This window comes from Ahaetulla prasina, chromosome 7 (genome assembly GCF_028640845.1).
Source record: "Ahaetulla prasina isolate Xishuangbanna chromosome 7, ASM2864084v1, whole genome shotgun sequence".
Lineage (NCBI taxonomy): Eukaryota > Metazoa > Chordata > Lepidosauria > Squamata > Colubridae > Ahaetulla > Ahaetulla prasina.
The window spans coordinates 23,512,000-23,529,746 of NC_080545.1; positions in this window are offsets into that span (position 1 = coordinate 23,512,000).

Genomic DNA, 17,747 nt, shown 5'->3' on the forward strand with positions numbered 1-17,747 from the left:
GCTGCATAAACAGAGGGATAGAATCAAGATCAAGTGAAGTATTAACACCACTTTATAATGTAAGGCCACACTTGAAATACTGCATTTTACACCACGATGTAAAAAAGATGTGGAGACTATAGAAAGAGTGCAGAGAAGAGTAACAAAGATGATTAGGGGACTGGAGGCTAAAACATATGAAGAACGGTTGCAGGAACTGGGTATCTCTAGTTTGATGAAAAGAAGGACTAGGGGAGACATGATAGCAGTGTTCCAGTATCTCAGGAGCTGCCACAAAGAAGAGGGAGTCAAGCTATTCTCCAAAGCACCTGAGGGCAGGACAAAAAGCAATGGGTAGAACCAGTGGTGGGATTCAAGTGATTTAACAACCAGTTCTCTGCCCTAATGATTTCTTTCAACAACCAGTTTGCCAAACTGCTCAGAAAGTTAACAACCGGTTCTCCCGAAGTGGTGCGAACTGGCTGAATCCCATCACTGGGTAGAACCTAATCAAGGAGAGAAGCAACTTAGAACTAAGGAGAAATTTTCTGATAGAACAATTAATCAGTGGAACTACCTGCCTCCAGAAGTTGTGAATACTCCACACTGGAAGTTTTTAAGAAGATGTTGGATAACCCTTTGTCTGAAGTGGTGTAGGGTTTCCTGCCTAAGCAGGGGGTTGGACTAGAAGACCTCAAAGGTCCCTTCCAACTCTGTTATTCTATTATTTTAGACTGCAATTCAGTCAGCTAATGGGGCGAATAGACAGGCAGAGAGATAATCTCGACATGAGACAGGAATATCATTGCCATTATTGGAACAGAAAGAAACCTTAGTTCTTTCTTCATGGCGGTAGAATATTTGAGCCCTTTTTAAAACAAAGAGTGAACTTAGAGGCTGAGGGGAAGAACCACTCGAGTTCTGTTCTTCTGCTTAACATTCTCAAAACTCACTAGGGAAATGGGGAGTCCATAAATAACTGAGACAGGGAGAGAATGCCTGTATTGGAAAACTGCTACTTCTGGAAAGATAGGTCTAAAGATTGAGATAGGAAAGGGGCATTAAATGTAATTGCAGGATTATTAAGATAAGATAAAGTCTTTATCTGCTTTAATTTCTCTGAGCAAGCCACCAAGGAAACTATGTAGTCACAAGGTTATAAAACTACTATAGGCTCCTGCATTCTGAAATAATACATTGAATTCCATACCAGTCACCATAAGAACAGGACATTTTCCCTCCATTTGTACCTTTTCACTCCCACCTTATGGGCTGCCTGCAGAATCTTTTCAGCTTTTGATTTGAGTTGTTTTTGGATTTTCTGTCCAGCTGTTGCTGAGACTTATCAAGGCAATTTTGCATGATTTTGTTTAACAGGGAAGATTTCCATCTTACTATCTAAAGTTTTAAAGAGGTTATTACATCTTATGCAAAGACCTGCAAATAGAAATAGAACGCTTGTGGCAAAAAAAAAAAAAAAAAGGGGGGGGGGGAGAAAGGAAGTACCAATAGTAATAGGCGCTTTGGGTACAATCTCAAAACAACAGGAGCAAAACAACAACCACTTGAATAGCATTGGCATTGACAAAATCATCATCAATCAATTGCAAAATGTAGCTTACTTGGAACAGCTAAACTCCTGGAACAATACTTTTAACATCATCAAACATCAACATCTGCCTATCCCAGCTTCTTGAGAAGGACTTGACAGGTAGATTAAAATGCCAAATTCAGTCAAAACATCTGACTGACTACGCTAGCAACTATAATAGCACAGAAATAAAGCCTTATTTCTAATGGATTTCATATTTCTCATTTCTCATGGTATTTAGAGAGACTTCACTAGGAAAGGAAAGGAAAGGAAAGGAAAGGAAAGGAAAGGAAAGGAAAGGAAAGGAAAGGAAAGGAAAGGAAAGGAAAGGAAAGGAAAAAGAATAAAGCAGCTGGTGTTTCACAAAGGAAAAGCTCTGGGGAAAACTACTGTCTTGCTGACAAAGAGAGGCTAATGCCATTTACATAACATTATAAAACTGTGTCATGGTGAAATTAGCCTTATCAGGATTGCCTCAAGGGAGCAGGGAATGCCTCATTTAGAGTCTCCATGAGGTGGTCACTTTCTATTTTTCTAATCAGAACATTCTGGAACTGATATTATCGAAGTCTGAGAACCAAACATGGCTATTTGTACAATCACATTTTTCCAAGACCACAGAGAACTATGGTTTACTTTAGAACATTCTTCTTGTGATGAAGAGACCAGAGGTTCATGCATTTTAAAAGAAGAGAACAGCCATACGTATCTCTGATATTATAATACTACTGGTGTTTCTATTATTACACTGCTATTTACAAATCTCTTAAACCCTTCTTCTGGAACACATGGATCAACCTTTAGTTACTCTTATATGCAATACCCTGCAGAATAGAAAACTATTATTTGTACTGGTAGAATCAACTAGATCTGGACCACAAAAACCCAGGCAGCAAAAAGTCAGGGTTTTCTCTTCTTGGGATAATCGTGTAGTCATCTTGAATTTTGCAGCACACATCTGGTAGGGTCCTTGGTGCTTTCTGAAGTTGGTTATTTTCCTGCTGATGTTTCATTATCCACATTAGGTAACATTGTTAGTGCTGTGATGATGTTAGCATAATATCACTGATGATGTAACCTAGTTTGGCTAATGAAACATCTGCAAGAAAACAAGCAAGCTCAGAGACCACCAAGGACCCCTCCTTTCAACCTTGAGCTACAAATACTATCCTTTAGTCATACATATCTGGTAGATATACATACAGTGTTACTATGATAGCATGTATCTTCCTACGGATACCAATTGCTGTTATGTCTGTTCAAGACATAACAGCAATAAAAAAAATAAGCCAATGCTATTTCTAATTGCATATTATCATTGGAGAAAATAGTTAATAGTCAGCAGATGACTGGATTGGATACTACCCAGAAAATGCTTTCAGAAACTCATCCTTAGGAAAGAGGAGCTGAAGGATCCCCCCCCCCCCCGCATGCAGGATAATAAATTCAATTTCATTTAATTCTTAGTCAGAGTTTTGTTTTAGAATAGAATAGAATAGAATAGAATAGAATAGAATAGAATAGAATAGAATAGAATAGAATAGAATTTTATTGGCCAAGTGTGATTGGACACACAAGGAATTTGTCTTGGTGCATATGCTCTCAGTGTACATAAAAGAAAAGATACGTTCATCAAGGTACAACATTTACAACACAATTGATGATAATATATCATTATAAATCATAAGGATTGCCAGCAACAAGTTATAGTCATACAGTCATACAGTCATCATTTTTGTTTTTTTTCTATCATCACCTTTGGCAAACAATCTTGTTGTAGATGATGTCCATAAAAAAGCTTCAGTAGCATCCTTACTACATCCTGTAGGCTTCTGTTGTGTCTCGTCCGATCTCACCACAGCCGGGGCCTTCTTATCTGTTTCCGAACATGGAGGAATGTCCTAGTATGCCTCCCGGCCCCAGCCCTGGCTCCATGCCCAGACAGGCTGAAGAGGAGGAAGTATCTCCAGCCCCCAGCTCTGGCTCCATGCCCAGGCAAACGGAGCAACTAGACCCCTCCCCCTCCTCCACAGCATGTGAGCCTGAGGGAGGTCAATTGCCAACAGCTGCAGACTGGTGTGACCCTCGCGTCAGAAGACTTGATAGACGGAGGCAACAGAAGGAAGGGAGGGGCAGGCCTGGATAAGTGCTGAGTCATAGAGCCACACCCCATGGCCTATATAAAGGACCTGCTTTCTGGAATTCTCTGAGTCAGGCAAAGTCTAAACATATCTTGCTGAAGTCACTTTCTGGTCTCCTGCCTGCCCTGAGGACTTTGCTAGGACTTTGGCAGAACTGCAGAGGCACGCCTGATTCGGATTTCCCTGACCTGGCCGTCAGCGGAGGAGTGGGGCACGACAGCTTCCCTGTTCAACTTGTCATTAGGCACAAAAAATGATGGTTTTCATAGTGGCATCAAGACCCACTTGATATACAGGTAAAATCAAACATCTTTGAATTTTCAGGATTCATTTGTTCATATGTACAGCCTGCATTTTGCAAGAACAAAAACACTTCTAATATGAAGGGAGTGGTATACCAAATATGGTACCAAAAATTTGCCTACCTACATCAACACTGACACATGGAGTGATTTTTTGGGGACACTGAGCATACTCCAAACTTATTGTATGAAAAGTTAAAGAGATTTGTAGGTTTATATCTGAATGACCTCATTGAAGATAAAATTCAGGCTTCTGTTCCAAGGGTTCAAACCAGGGGTAAAATGCTCTGAAGTCTGCTACCGGTTCACTTCACTTCACTTCACACACATACACACCGCAGGCACTAAGAAACCTTTTCTGAGTCTGCAAAGGTAAGTAGAACAGCGAGGGGAGGAATAGCTGCAGCGCATGATTTAGATTCACTAGAAAGCAGGATTTGGGAGGCAGAGAATAGATGGGGCAGGGCCAATCAGAGGTGGTATTTACCAATTCTCTGAACTACTCAAAATTTCTGCTACCAGTTCTCCAGAACTGGTCAGAACCTGCTGAATACCACCTCTGTTCTAATGGTATCTCTGCACATAAATATTCATGCTAGAAGCTGGTGCTTTGTGTTACAAAAAATGCTGACTTTGTACTTAATGATATTTGATTTGTCCCCACTGTAGTTTGGATCCAATTAATTAGTTCTGATCTAGTACATATAAAAAAGCGATCAAACATATACACAAGGAGCTGAAAGATGGCAGCCATAAGTTATAATCAATGCCATGCCTCCGTTTTTTTTATGCAGGTCACAGAGCCGTGGCAGCTATATTGACTTTTTTGACCTTCATGGACCCCTCTTGCTGCAATAATTTATTGAGGGGGGAAAAAACACAGTGGGGTTTATTTCAGTATAGAAAAGTTTAGAACTGTCCTCTAAAATAACATACTGTCATCATCTGCCCATAGAGAAAAGCTTTATTGAAATTAATACACATATTTTTGACTAGATAGTTATGAGATCCTTTCAGAGCAGGAGGCAAAATCCACACATCTCTAACAATGCCCAGTTCTTAAAATGGGCATCAGAAAAAGTCGAGGCAGCAGCTAGGACCACACAATTGAAACCCTGCCCCATTTTTCTGTGTGACACATATCCAACTCACAAATGAAAAGAAATGGAGCTATTAATATGGTTGTGGCTGCCACTGATATTCTTGACAATCCCGTCTCCCATGCTGGATGCTGGAGTGCTGAAAAGGACATAAGAAAAATATAGGAATAACACTGAAATGCATACAGTAGACTCAACCAGGAGTATTTGCAGAGTAGGTCCAAAAAGACAACAGGATGATTATAATGGCTGAATTGAAGTTCTTCCTATTTTGGTGGTGCTCAAATTGTACCACAGTGGTTGTCATCTTGACTTCTTGTGCCACATCCTACAGACAGCTCTGGAAATAGAAAACTAAAAAATGGGGGTGGGAGGGGAGGGGTGGGATCCTACCAGCTGAACAACCGGTTCGTTGAGCGCTCACTCATTGTGCATGTGTGCGCAGTTTCCATAAAATTGAACTTCTGCATTGCAAACAAGGAAAGGAGCAAGGAAAACAGCTGAGGAGGGCCAATTCAATCTGTTGCCCTGGATCAGCTGAACTTCAGAAGCAGAAATAAAGGTCAGAATAACCCAGGGGCAGGTGGGCAGGCCCATTTTCACAGCAACAGAGAACTGGTTCACTTTCAGCAGGAAGTGGGAACTACCGGTTCAGCTGAACCGGTCAGAGCCAATAGAATCCCACCAATGGTGGGGGCGAGGAAAAAAACAGGTGTAATGGAAAAGAAAGAAACATTTTAAGCCATTTGAAGAATCTGTTTTACTCAAACTTGATAAGAATGAAAACCAAGCCTCATTTACTTGCTATCAGGCTGCATTCAAACTGGCATGAAGGGTTTAGGGCTTCATAATTATTCTCACTTTAGGCACAGTGTCAAATAAGACCAAGGACTATTAAAATAGATACTATATTTCTTCCTTTTTTTCTTTTAAATCTCAGCTCGTATCCCGTATTGCTTGCTTGAGTTTAGGAAAGTGACAGACAACTCTGTCTCAAACTCCTTTCATTAGATCTTCATGTTAAAAAAAAAAAATGGAGCAGTGTGAACCATGGGCATTTTTACATTCTCTCCAGCAGTTCTCCTGTGGGATATAAAAATGTTAAACTAAGTACTGTTTTATACAGAGTATTAGGAAATACTGTTCCTGCAAGGCAGGAACAGAGCTTTGCCCTCTGGGGGAGTGAGGGAGGGAGTGAGAGGGAGAGAGAGGGAGGGAGGGGGGGAGGGAGGGAGGGAGGGAGAGAAGGAACATGTTCCATAAATGTAAAGGGGACAATCACATACAACATACACCATCAATGCTGTGATGTCATTTAGCTTTCTATCAGACGCCCACACATCTTAAATCATGCTACAGTGATTAAGGCACCAGGCAAGATATCAGGAGATCATGTCTTAGGCACAAAGCCACCTGGGTGATTTTTGGAATAGTCCCTCTCTGTCTGTCCCTCTGTCTGTCAGAAAAAAAGGACAAACCACTTCTGAAAACCTTACCAAGCAACTTTCAGTTGTCAAGACTTGATTCAAAGGGACAAAATATGATTAGTATAACGCCAAGGAGCATAGTCTGCAGGGTAGAAAAGAAGGGAGGACAAATTTAAAAATGTAACTTAGTGCTAATGACTAAAATACAGTTTGGTGAAGTATATATTTCATTATATGCTGCACTTTTAACTGTCAGAGAATGATAATAATGTTTAATCATACTGCTACTGCATGTACAATATTCCAAAAGACTTTATTAAAACCCTTGATATGCCATTTTTACTACCTTCTCCACTAACAACCTTTCAGCCTCTCTCTTTCTCTCTTTCAAATTCTATGTATCGCATGTATAATGATTGTAGAATAATGATTGTCTCTTTCAAACAGAACAAAGTCCCAATGCCAGCATATTTCTAGGAATTATATTAAACGACCGTTCATTTAAATGCAAATGGTGCATGTTTCTCTTGCTATTTTGTGAAATTGAATTCAATGGCAAATGATAATATTATTTCTTTTTGGCAAGGCAACCAATCTTCCTTTGAATTCCTCTGTCTTTCTAAATTGATTTCTCAAAATGGTTCCTTGCTAAGGGTACCAAAGGAAAAGTGAAAATAAGCTGCCCAGTATTTTATGCTTGGAAAATATAGAAATAATATAAAACCATTTTTTAAAAATTGGACAAATCGTGGGAGAGCAGCCTGTAAATCTTTCAGGGAGCAGACAAAAAGCTCATGAGATTTCAATCATTTTAATTTTTATCAAGGTTTAAAACATTTGACTTTGCTATCCCATGGATGCTCTCCGAAAGACATCATGTAGGTCATGAGACCTACAGCAATTATTTGGTTAAGGTCAGCGGTGGGCGGTTAGGACCAGTTCAGGCGAACTGGTAGTTCCAATAATCAGCTGGCCCCACTTCCTCCTGCCCCACCCTCTGTCCTGTCCTATATTTCCTTCTTCTTGGCTCAGCTGATCACGTGGCACAGCTGATTTCCGCACCTGCACTGTTCTACTTACCGGGGCTGCCTTAGAAGGTAAACAGCTGAGCTTCAAACTGCTGTATTTTGAACGCTGTGTGTAAGTGTGTTAGGCGCGTGCGGGCGCGAAGCCTGTGTGCGCATGCAAAGCGCACACACAGAACTGGTTGTTAAACTGGTTGCAGTCCACCACTGGTTAAGGTGGTAGTTTTCAAAACTGTCAAAGATGCTTTAGAAATTTAGAAATTTAGAAATACATAGCAAAAAAAGCTCTAAGAGTTGTAAACCTAATTTTACGTAGCTTTTTATTTATTTATTTATTTATTTATTAATCACATTTATATACCACCCTATCTCCCGAAGGACTCAGGGCGGTTCACAGGCAAATAAAAAACATATAAATACAAATAAAATAACAATTAAAAAACTTATTCTAAAAGGCCAAATTATTAAAAACAATATAAATAATAAAACCCATTTAAAACCAATAAATTTAAAATTTAATCCAGTCCTGCGCAGATGAATAAGTGTGTTTTAAGCTCGCGACGGAAGGTTCGGAGGTCCGGAAGTTGACAAAGTCCTGGGGGTAGTTCGTTCCAGAGGGTGGGAGCCCCCACAGAGAAGGCCCTTCCCCTGGGCGTCGCCAGACGACACTGCCTCGCTGACGGCACCCTGAGGAGTCCCTCTCTGTGAGAGCGCACGGGTCGGTGAGAGGTATTCGGTAGCAGTAGGCGGTCCCGTAAATAGCCCGGCCCTATGCCATGGAGCACTTTAAAGGTGGTTACCAAGACCTTGAAGCGCACCCGGAAGGCCACAGGTAGCCAGTGCAGTCTGCGCAGGATAGGTGTCATACGGAAGCCACAAGGGGCTCCCTCTATCACCCGCGCAGCCGCATTCTGGACTAACTGCAGCCTCCGGATGCCCTTCAAGGGGAGCCCCATGTAGAGAGCATTGCAGTAATCCAGGCGAGACGTCACGAGGGCGTGAGTGACCGTGCATAGGGCATCCCGGTCTAGAAAGGGGCGCAACTGGCGCACCAGGCGAACCTGGTAGAAAGCTCTCCTGGAGACGGCCATCAAATGATCTTCCAGAGACAGCCGTTCATCCAGGAGGACGCCCAAGTTGCGCACCCTCTCCATCGGGGCCAATGACTCGCCTCCAACAGTCAGCCGTGGACTCAGCTGACTGTACCGGGATGCCGGCATCCACAGCCACTCTGTCTTGGAGGGATTGAGCTTGAGCCTGTTTCTCCCCATCCAGACCCGTACGGCTTCCAGACACCGGGACAGCACTTCGATAGCTTCGTTGGGGTGGCCCGGTGTGGAAAAGTACAGCTGGGTGTCATCCGCGTACAGCTGGTACCTCACACCGAAGCCACTGATGATCTCACCCAGCGGCTTCATATAGATGTTGAACAGAAGGGGCGAGAGAATCGACCCTTGCGGCACCCCACAAGTGAGGCGCCTCAGGGCCGACCTCTGCCCCCCTGTCAACACCGTCTGCGACCGATCGGAGATATAGGAGGAGAACCACCGATAAACAGTGCCTCCCACTCCCAATCCCTCCAACCGGTGCAGCAGGATACCATGGTCGATGGTATCGAAAGCCGCTGAGAGGTCTAATAGGACCAGGGCAGAGGAACAACCCCTATCCCTGGCCCTCCAGAGATCATCCACCAACGCGACCAAAGCCGTCTCCGTGCTGTAACCGGGCCGGAAACCGGACTGGAACGGGTCTAGATAGACAGTTTCATCCAGGTGGTAAGGGAAACTGATATGCCACCATACTCTCTACAACCTTCGCCGCGAAGTGAAGGTTGGAGACCGGACGATAATTACCTAAAACAGCCGGGTCCAGGGAAGGCTTCTTGAGGAGGGGCCTCACCACCGCCTCTTTCAAGGCGGCCGGAAAGACACCCTCCACCAAAGAAGCACTCGTAATCACCTGGAGCCAGCCTCGTGTCACCTCCTGAGTGGCCAGCACCAGCCAGGAGGGGCACAGGTCCAGTAAACACGTGGTGGCATCCAACCTACCCAACAACCTGTCCATGTCCTCGGGAGCCACAGGGTCAAACTCATCCCAAACAATGTCACGAAGACCACCCTCAGACGTCTCACCTGAGTCACCGCAATTTTGGTCCAAACCGTCCCGAAGCTGAACGATTTTATCGTATAGATAACCGTTAAACTCCTCAGCACGTCCCTGCAACGGGTCATCCCGCTCCCCCTGGTGAAGGAGGGAACGAGTCACCCGAAACAGGGCGGCTGGGCGGTTATCTGCCGACGCAATGAGGGAGGAGGCGTAGCAACGCCTCGCTTCCCTCAATGCCACTAGGTAAGCCCTATTATAGGACTTCACTAGTGTCCGATCAGCCTCTGAACGGCTGGACCTCCAGGAACTCTCTAGGCGTCTTCTCCGGCGTTTCATCCCCCTCAGCTCCTCAGAGAACCAAGGAGCCAGTTGGGACCTGCGCCGGGTCAGAGGCTGCAAAGGCACGACACGGTCTAAGGCCCCCGCCGCGGCCCGTTCCCAGGCCGCAACAAGTTCCTCAGCCGTGCCGTGAGCCAGACCCTCAGGAAGTGGCCCAAGCTCTGTCCGGAACCTCTCCGGGTCCATCAGGCGCCTGGGACGGAACCAACGCATTGGCTCCGTCTCCCTGAGGTGTTGAATGGCGGTCAGAAAGTCCAGGCGAAGGAGAGAGTGATCTGACCATGACAAAGGTTCAATGACTATTTCCTTCAAGTCCAGATCTCTCAACCACTGACCAGAGATAAAAATCAAGTCCAGTGTGCCACCCCCAGTGTGAGTAGGGCCATCGACTACTTGAGTCAGGTCCAAGGCCGTCATGGAAGCCGTGAACTCCCGAGCTGCTGTCGATGACGAGCCGGAAGATGGCAAGTTAAAGTCCCCCATGACTAAAAGTCTGGGGGTCTCAACTGCCACCCCAGCAAGCACCTCCAGGAGCTCGGGCAGGGCAGCTGTCACGCAGCAAGGAGCCAGGTACGCGACCAGCAAGCCCATCTGACACCTATGACCCCATCTCACAAAGAGGGATTCACAACCGGCAATCTGAGGTACAGTGGTCTCCCTCGGCTCCAGACTCTCTCTAATCACAACCGCCACCCCCCCACCCCTACCCTGAGCCCTCGGCTGATGGAATGCACGGAAACCCGGTGGGCACATTTCAACAAAGGGCACGCCCCCTTCTTTTCCAAAACTCTTCACTACTAACCAGAGCATACAAAACATTTGCCAGACCTATTCTTGAATACAGCTCATCCATCTGGAACCCATACCACATCTCTGACATTAATACTATCGAACGCGTCCAGAAATATTTTACTAGAAGAGTTCTTCGCTCCTCTGAAAACAACAAAATACCTTATGCCACCAGGCTTGAAATCCTGGGTTTAGAAAACTTAGAACTCCGCCGACTCCGACATGATCTGTGTTTAACACAGAGAATCATCTATTGTAATATCCTTCCTGTAAAAGACTACTTCAGCTTCAATCGCAATAATACAAGAGCAAACAATAGATGCAAACTTAATGTCAACCGCTTCAGACTTGATTGCAGAAAATATGACTTTTGTAACAGAGTTGTTAATGCTTGGAACTCACTACCTGACTCTATAGTCTCTACTCAAAACCCCAAAATCTTCAACCAAAAACTGTCTACTATTGACCTCACCCCATTCCTAAGAGGACTATAAGGGTCGTGCATAAGAGCACAAAAGTGCCTACCGTTCCTGTCCTATTGTTCCCTTCATTATATCAAATTAACATAGTTATTGCATACTTTTACTTATATATAATTTTTCTCTCATGATGAATTATTGTTTATGTTGATGATTGTATATACTGTTGTGACAAAATCAAATAAAAAAAAATCCATAAAAGGAAAAGACTAGAAACCTGGCTTAGAACTAAAGCAGGCAAGTGAGGGTTCAATCAGCAATTTTCCCTGGTCAGCTGTTTCCTTACAGGAACTACTCTGGGAACTTAATATTGGTACCTATGTTTATTTGTTTTCCTCCTTTGTTTTTGCAATGTGTCTTTCAGATTGTAAACAGAAGGCTTACAAATGAAATGTTTTCTACTGAAGTAATGTAAGCTTCTGTGAAAGCCTTGCCTAGTTTAGTTTAGTTTACTTTATTGATTAGCCCTTGGGCCATATCAAAGTGCAGCGTTCCAGACATAAATTATTACTAAAATCTGATTAAAAACAATTTAAAATGGAATTGGAATAAAATACAATAATTTAATATATAGATAAACAAAATATGATAAAATTATATTTCAGTATCACCCCTACAATCTACCCCAATCAGTGCCACATATGCTGATCTCAACTGAACCATTTTGCTCAAATACTATGCTGTGTTAAATGTTATTTTCTAATTCTGGCTGCACATAAGGTAGGTTGTTTTGATATGGGGATCCCAATGGGTCACTTGTTTGGTATGTAGATCAAGGTACCTATCTCTCACCGTCTTATACAGGCAATGATCAAATAGGATGTGAGGCAGGTCTTCTACCTCTGCTGCTCCACAAATGCAGAGATGTTCATTATAGTGTATAGAATGGAATCTCCCATATCCGATCATTGTGTCAAGCTGTTCAAATCTCACTCACGTAAATATCTCTCTAAGATGTTTTGGCAGTCGTAACTTCAAATATCTGTCTATTTGAAAAGTACATTTGTATTTGCCCAGCCATTTCAAGTCATCTATCTTACTAAGGATAGCTATATCATTTTGTGCTTCTATAGCCTTAATTATTTGGGCAACTCTTTTTTAAAAAATGGTTCCCCTGTTACGCAAGAAATAGCAAGGCCATAGCTTCTTACAACATTTGTCAGTTTGTCAGAAGATTTGTGACTGTGATTTTATCTGGCTCTAGTAGACATACAGTAACTTGGGGGAGATCCTTGTCAACTAAAAAATGGAGTCAAAATGCACAGAAATAAAGATTTTGGTGTAATTTACCATTTTAAACTGGGTCCAAATGTGCAAGAATTTGGAGTAGAATTTTATCAGCAGTATTTTAGCATTATTTTTCAACCTCAGCAATTTTAAGATGGTGGACTTCGACTATCCAGACTTCTGCAACCAGCCTCACCTGTAGGTTAGTATTGAATTTTTTGAATTAATTCTTAGCAAATCCGAATAGAAGAACATAACACTATCTCCTGGAGAAAAAATGGCTGCTTTAGAAGGGTCATTCTTTATATAATTTACTTGGAAAGATGTTATTTAAGGTAACCTCAGAATGGTTCACATCCAATATCTGCTGCATTTAAATTTTGCACATTGTAGTTTTGTCTTGGAAGGTATTACATTATGAAATGCATAATGTTCCCATGAAATTGAGGTCCTAAATTTTGATAACACTTCCAATTGCAGATGAGAGACAACATACATAATACTATTGTTCTTGCACATAAAAACCTAGATTCCCCCTAATTTGTTATTTTATTCAATTTGTATGTCAAGAGATTACCTCCTCTGACCTTCTGAGTGAAAAAAAACTAATTTAGGAGTGACAGGAATTATAAATGGGGAAAATGTCAGGTTAAAGCATCAAGGTCTTCCTTAATTTTAGCTTTTTTTTGTAAATCCCACATGGTGAAATGTCCTATAAAAAAAAAGATGTCCATACTCTGCACAATTTTCTTCCCTTTATTAATGGATTACTTCAGTTAAACACTTAAGATATATCAACACATTGCTTGTCAAGCAAATTTAAAAAGTAGCTAAGTTATTTTTATATTGTTTTTATGTTTTAATTGAACACCACCCAGAGTCTTTCTGTGTGGGAGAAGGGCAGTGTTCAAATTTGATATATAAATAAAAAGAAGTGGAAAATGACTCAGTGGTACACAACAAACTTCTTCTAAAACTAAAATCCTATGGCATCTCTGGACACCTCCACTGCGTTCCTGTCAAACAGGCAACAAGTGGTCAAAATAGGCAGTGATCTATCAAATGCTGTTCCTGTTAATAGCAGTGTCCTCCAAGGCAGTGTTCTAGGACCAACACTCTTCATATTATACATTAACGACCTCTGTGACCATATTATAAGTAATTGTGTTCTCTTCGCCGATGATATTAAACTATTTAACACTACCAACAATGCTGCTAACCTTCAAAAAGATCTTGACTTTGTGTCGGAATGGTCAAAAATTTGGCAACTCCAAATCTCAACCAACAAATGCTCTGTCTTACACATTGGAAAAAAGAATCAGAACACTAAATACAAGCTTGATGGACATGACCTTGTAGATGACCCTCACTCCGTCAAAGACCTTGGAGTTCTAATATCAAATGATCTAAGTGCCAAAGCCCACTGCAACTATATTGCCAAAAAGGCATTAAGAGTTGTAAACCTAATCTTGCGTAGCTTCTTCTCCGGAAAGATTACACTACTAACCAGAGCATATAAAACATTTGCTAGACCAATTCTCGAATACAGCTCACCTGTCTGGAACCCACACTTCATTTTGGATATTAATACAATTGAGCGTGTCCAGAAATATTTTACAAGAAGAGTCCTCCACTCCTCTGATCACAGCAAAATACCTTATGCCACCACACTTGAAATCCTAGGTTTAGAAAATTTAGAACTACGCCGCCTTTAGCATGACCTGAGCATAACTCATAAAATCATCTGCTACAATGTCCTTCCTGTCGAAGACTACTTCAGCTTCAACCACAACAATACACGAGCACAAAATAGATTCAAACTTAAAGTGAACCGCTCCAATCTTGATTGTAGAAAATATGACTTCAGTAACAGAGTTGTTAATGCCTGGAATGCACTACCAGACTCCGTGGTCTCTTTCCAAAATCCCCAAACCTTTAACTAAAGACTGTCTACTGTTGACCTCACCCCATTCCTAAGAGGTCTGTAAGGGGCGTGCATAAAAGCATCAGCGTGCCTACCGTTCCTGTCCTACTGTTCCCTTTGGTTATATTCAATTTGTGTGGTTATTTCATGCTTATACTAATATATATTGTTGTGTTTGACAAAATAAATAAATAAATAAAAATAAATAAATAAAATATGAATTATCTATAGGATCAGTATGTAGCAATTTGTTAGATAGGCTCAGTGGGTTTACACCTGTATCAATCAATCAATCAATCAATCAATCATTCAATAACAAACTGAAAAATATCTTCATTATAAATTGAACCTGCCAACCAAATATTGCAATGGGGAATATTCTCATTCAGAATTCTATGCAGCCAGACATGTCCTGTTTTAAAGTACCCTGTTCCATTAATTTAAAACAGTTTTTAATGTTTTGTGATCGCTGAATTTATTTCTATGTATCTATGTTCTGGGATTTCCCCTTATATCTGTTCCTTTCTGTATTTTTGCTAACTTTGAAGTTTTGTAGTTCATTCTTGCAAAGGGTAAATAAGAATTAGCCATAATGTAGAATTAATTTAAGAGAGTAGCACACTTTTCAGTGAGCTTTACATTGGTGAAATAAAACAAATATCAGACAAACATGAACAATTACAATTAAAAACCGTGACAGTGTAATGCTAAGGGTGATATCGGGTGAGAAAACATGAGTGCCCTAAACAACATTCATGAAATGCACTGTTTGCACAAAGTGTCTAAACGTTTCCAGTGAAAGACATTATGGATCTCCAGATTAAGAAAGGAATTGCACAATTTTCATGCTTTTCTTCATGAGGTCTTTATCTTTTATTCTGCTTATACCTGTTCTGGGAATAGATCATTGCATTGTACAGGTAGATCAGCTTGTACAGGTAATCCTCAAATTACAAGTGTAATTGATCTTTGCAGTTAAGGTTGTAAGTCATGATTTGCCTTATACACTGTAAGCCACCCTAAGTCTTCGGAGAAGGGCGGGATATAAATGTAAATAAAAAAAAAATGATGGTTGTAAAGCCAGTCATTACACAACCAACCCAATTTTTACAAAATCTTTTTTTTTCTTTGCAGTGGTCATTAACTGACCTCTAGGATTGCCACACAAAATACGTTGTTAAGCAAACATTACAATCATTAAGGGAACCCATTGTTTGATCTAGGCTGGTTTTCTGGCAAAAACACCATCAACCACTGTAACATGACTGCAGGGCATTGTTAATGGATATAAATGCTGCCAGTTGCTGAATGGTCAAAAAGCAATCACATGACCATGCAGAGGGGGAATGACAGGTTATAAGTTGCATTTGGGACGTGCCATTGTAACTTGAGCAATCTCTAAGCAATTGGTCATAAGTCAAGGACCACATGTAATACAGAAGAAAGATCTCAGGCAAACGTTTTCAATATCACACCCTTTCGATAAATCAAGCTGACATTTCCTGAAATTTCAACCATCTAGAAGCAGCTAATTTGGCAAAAACTGATCTACCCAGTTCTACCATGGGTATCGGATCTATTTCTGAAATATATTTTAAAAAATTTACTACTTATACCTACCATTTACATATCATTTTCCTTATAGAATTTTCAACATTATACCATAAAAATAGGTCCAGAATGTATTAAATCTTGACACTGAGCTTGTCGATCAGAAAGTGCAGCAGTTCGGCAGTTCGAATCTCTAGTACAGGTCTCCTGCATGAGCAAAGGGGTTGGACTAGATGACCTCCAAGGTCCCTCCCAACTCTGTTACTGTTACTGTTACATTTCTCACAAAAGGGTAAGCAGCTCAGAAAGAAACAGAAACAAAACCAGAGTTGGTTGTAGACACAAAAGGGATAATGAACCCACAATGTTTCATTTAATTTTATTTTTTTAAAACTAGACACCGTCTCTGTTACCATGGCAGACCTCACTAAGCATTACATTTCAATAAACACTTTTGTTGGGGCTCTTAACCTGATGGGGATAAAATATTCTAAGAGAAGCCTTAATGTGCAGGTAATGGGAAGAATGACATGTACTCAACAGTTCAATAAACAGATTTACTTAACCTCAGTCAGGGCAGCCTTTCCAGGAGTCAAGGGTTGTAGGAAAACACAAATAATAGGTTTTTTTGCTGCCTTTCATTCTTCTCTTATCCTTTTTTCTGTGTGTGTGTGACAACTATAGAACACAGGTTGTTGAGTTGTGTTTATAATGACATTTAGAATAGAATAGAATAGAATTTTTATTGGCCAAGTGTGATCGGACACACAAGGAATTTGTCTTGGTGCATATGCTCTCAGTGTACGTAAAAGAAAAGAGACCTTCATCATTTCACCAATACATGGAGGAGCAAATAAAATATTTAATGTGTGTATTAGTTTCTCTTTGTGTCCCACTCCTCCGCTGACGGCCGGGTCAGGGAAATCCGAATCAGGCTTGCCTCTGCAGCTCTGCCCAAAGTCCTAGCAAAGTCCTCAGAGCAGGCAGGAGACCAGTAAGTGACTTCAGCAAGATAAGTTCGACTTTTGCCTGACTCAGAGACTGCCAGAAAGCAGATCCTTTCTATAGGCCATGGGGTGTGGCTCCATGACTCAGCACTCATTAAGGCCTGCCCCTCCCTTCCTTCTGTTGCCTCCGCCTATCCAATCTTCTGATGCGAGGGTCACTCCAATCAGCTGTTGGTAATAAACCCTCCTCAGGCTCACATACTGTGGAGGAGGGGGAGGGGTCTAGCTGCTCCGTTTGCCTGGGCATGGAGTCAGGGCTGGGGCCGGGAGGTGCTCCTTCTTCTGCAGTTTGTCTGGGCATGGAGCCAGGACTGGGGCCTGGAGGCATACATTCCTCCGTGTTCGGGAGCAGATAAGAAGGCCCCGGCTGCTCTGAGGGCGGGCAAGACACAACACTTTGCTCAAGGATTGAGAATAGAAAATAGGGTGATTTTTTTCCCCTCCATCCGACCTCATATATATCTTTGCCCTAAAAATTATATGGATTAAAATGTCAAAAGAATCCTCTTCCATTTGACAGGCATAGGTTTTGAGCAGGGGTGAAATTTACTTTCTTTCGCTACTGGTTCGGAAATGTGAACATGCGCGTCTCCTCCACGCATGCACAGAGCCATCTGCGCATGCGCAGAGGGTAAAAAAACGGAATGGGATGATGTCTGGGCGGGTGGGCAGAACTTCCCACCGCTGGTGCTACCGGTTCTCCAGAGCTGGATAGAACCAGTTGAATTTCACCACTGGTTTTCAGATATTATCACTGAAT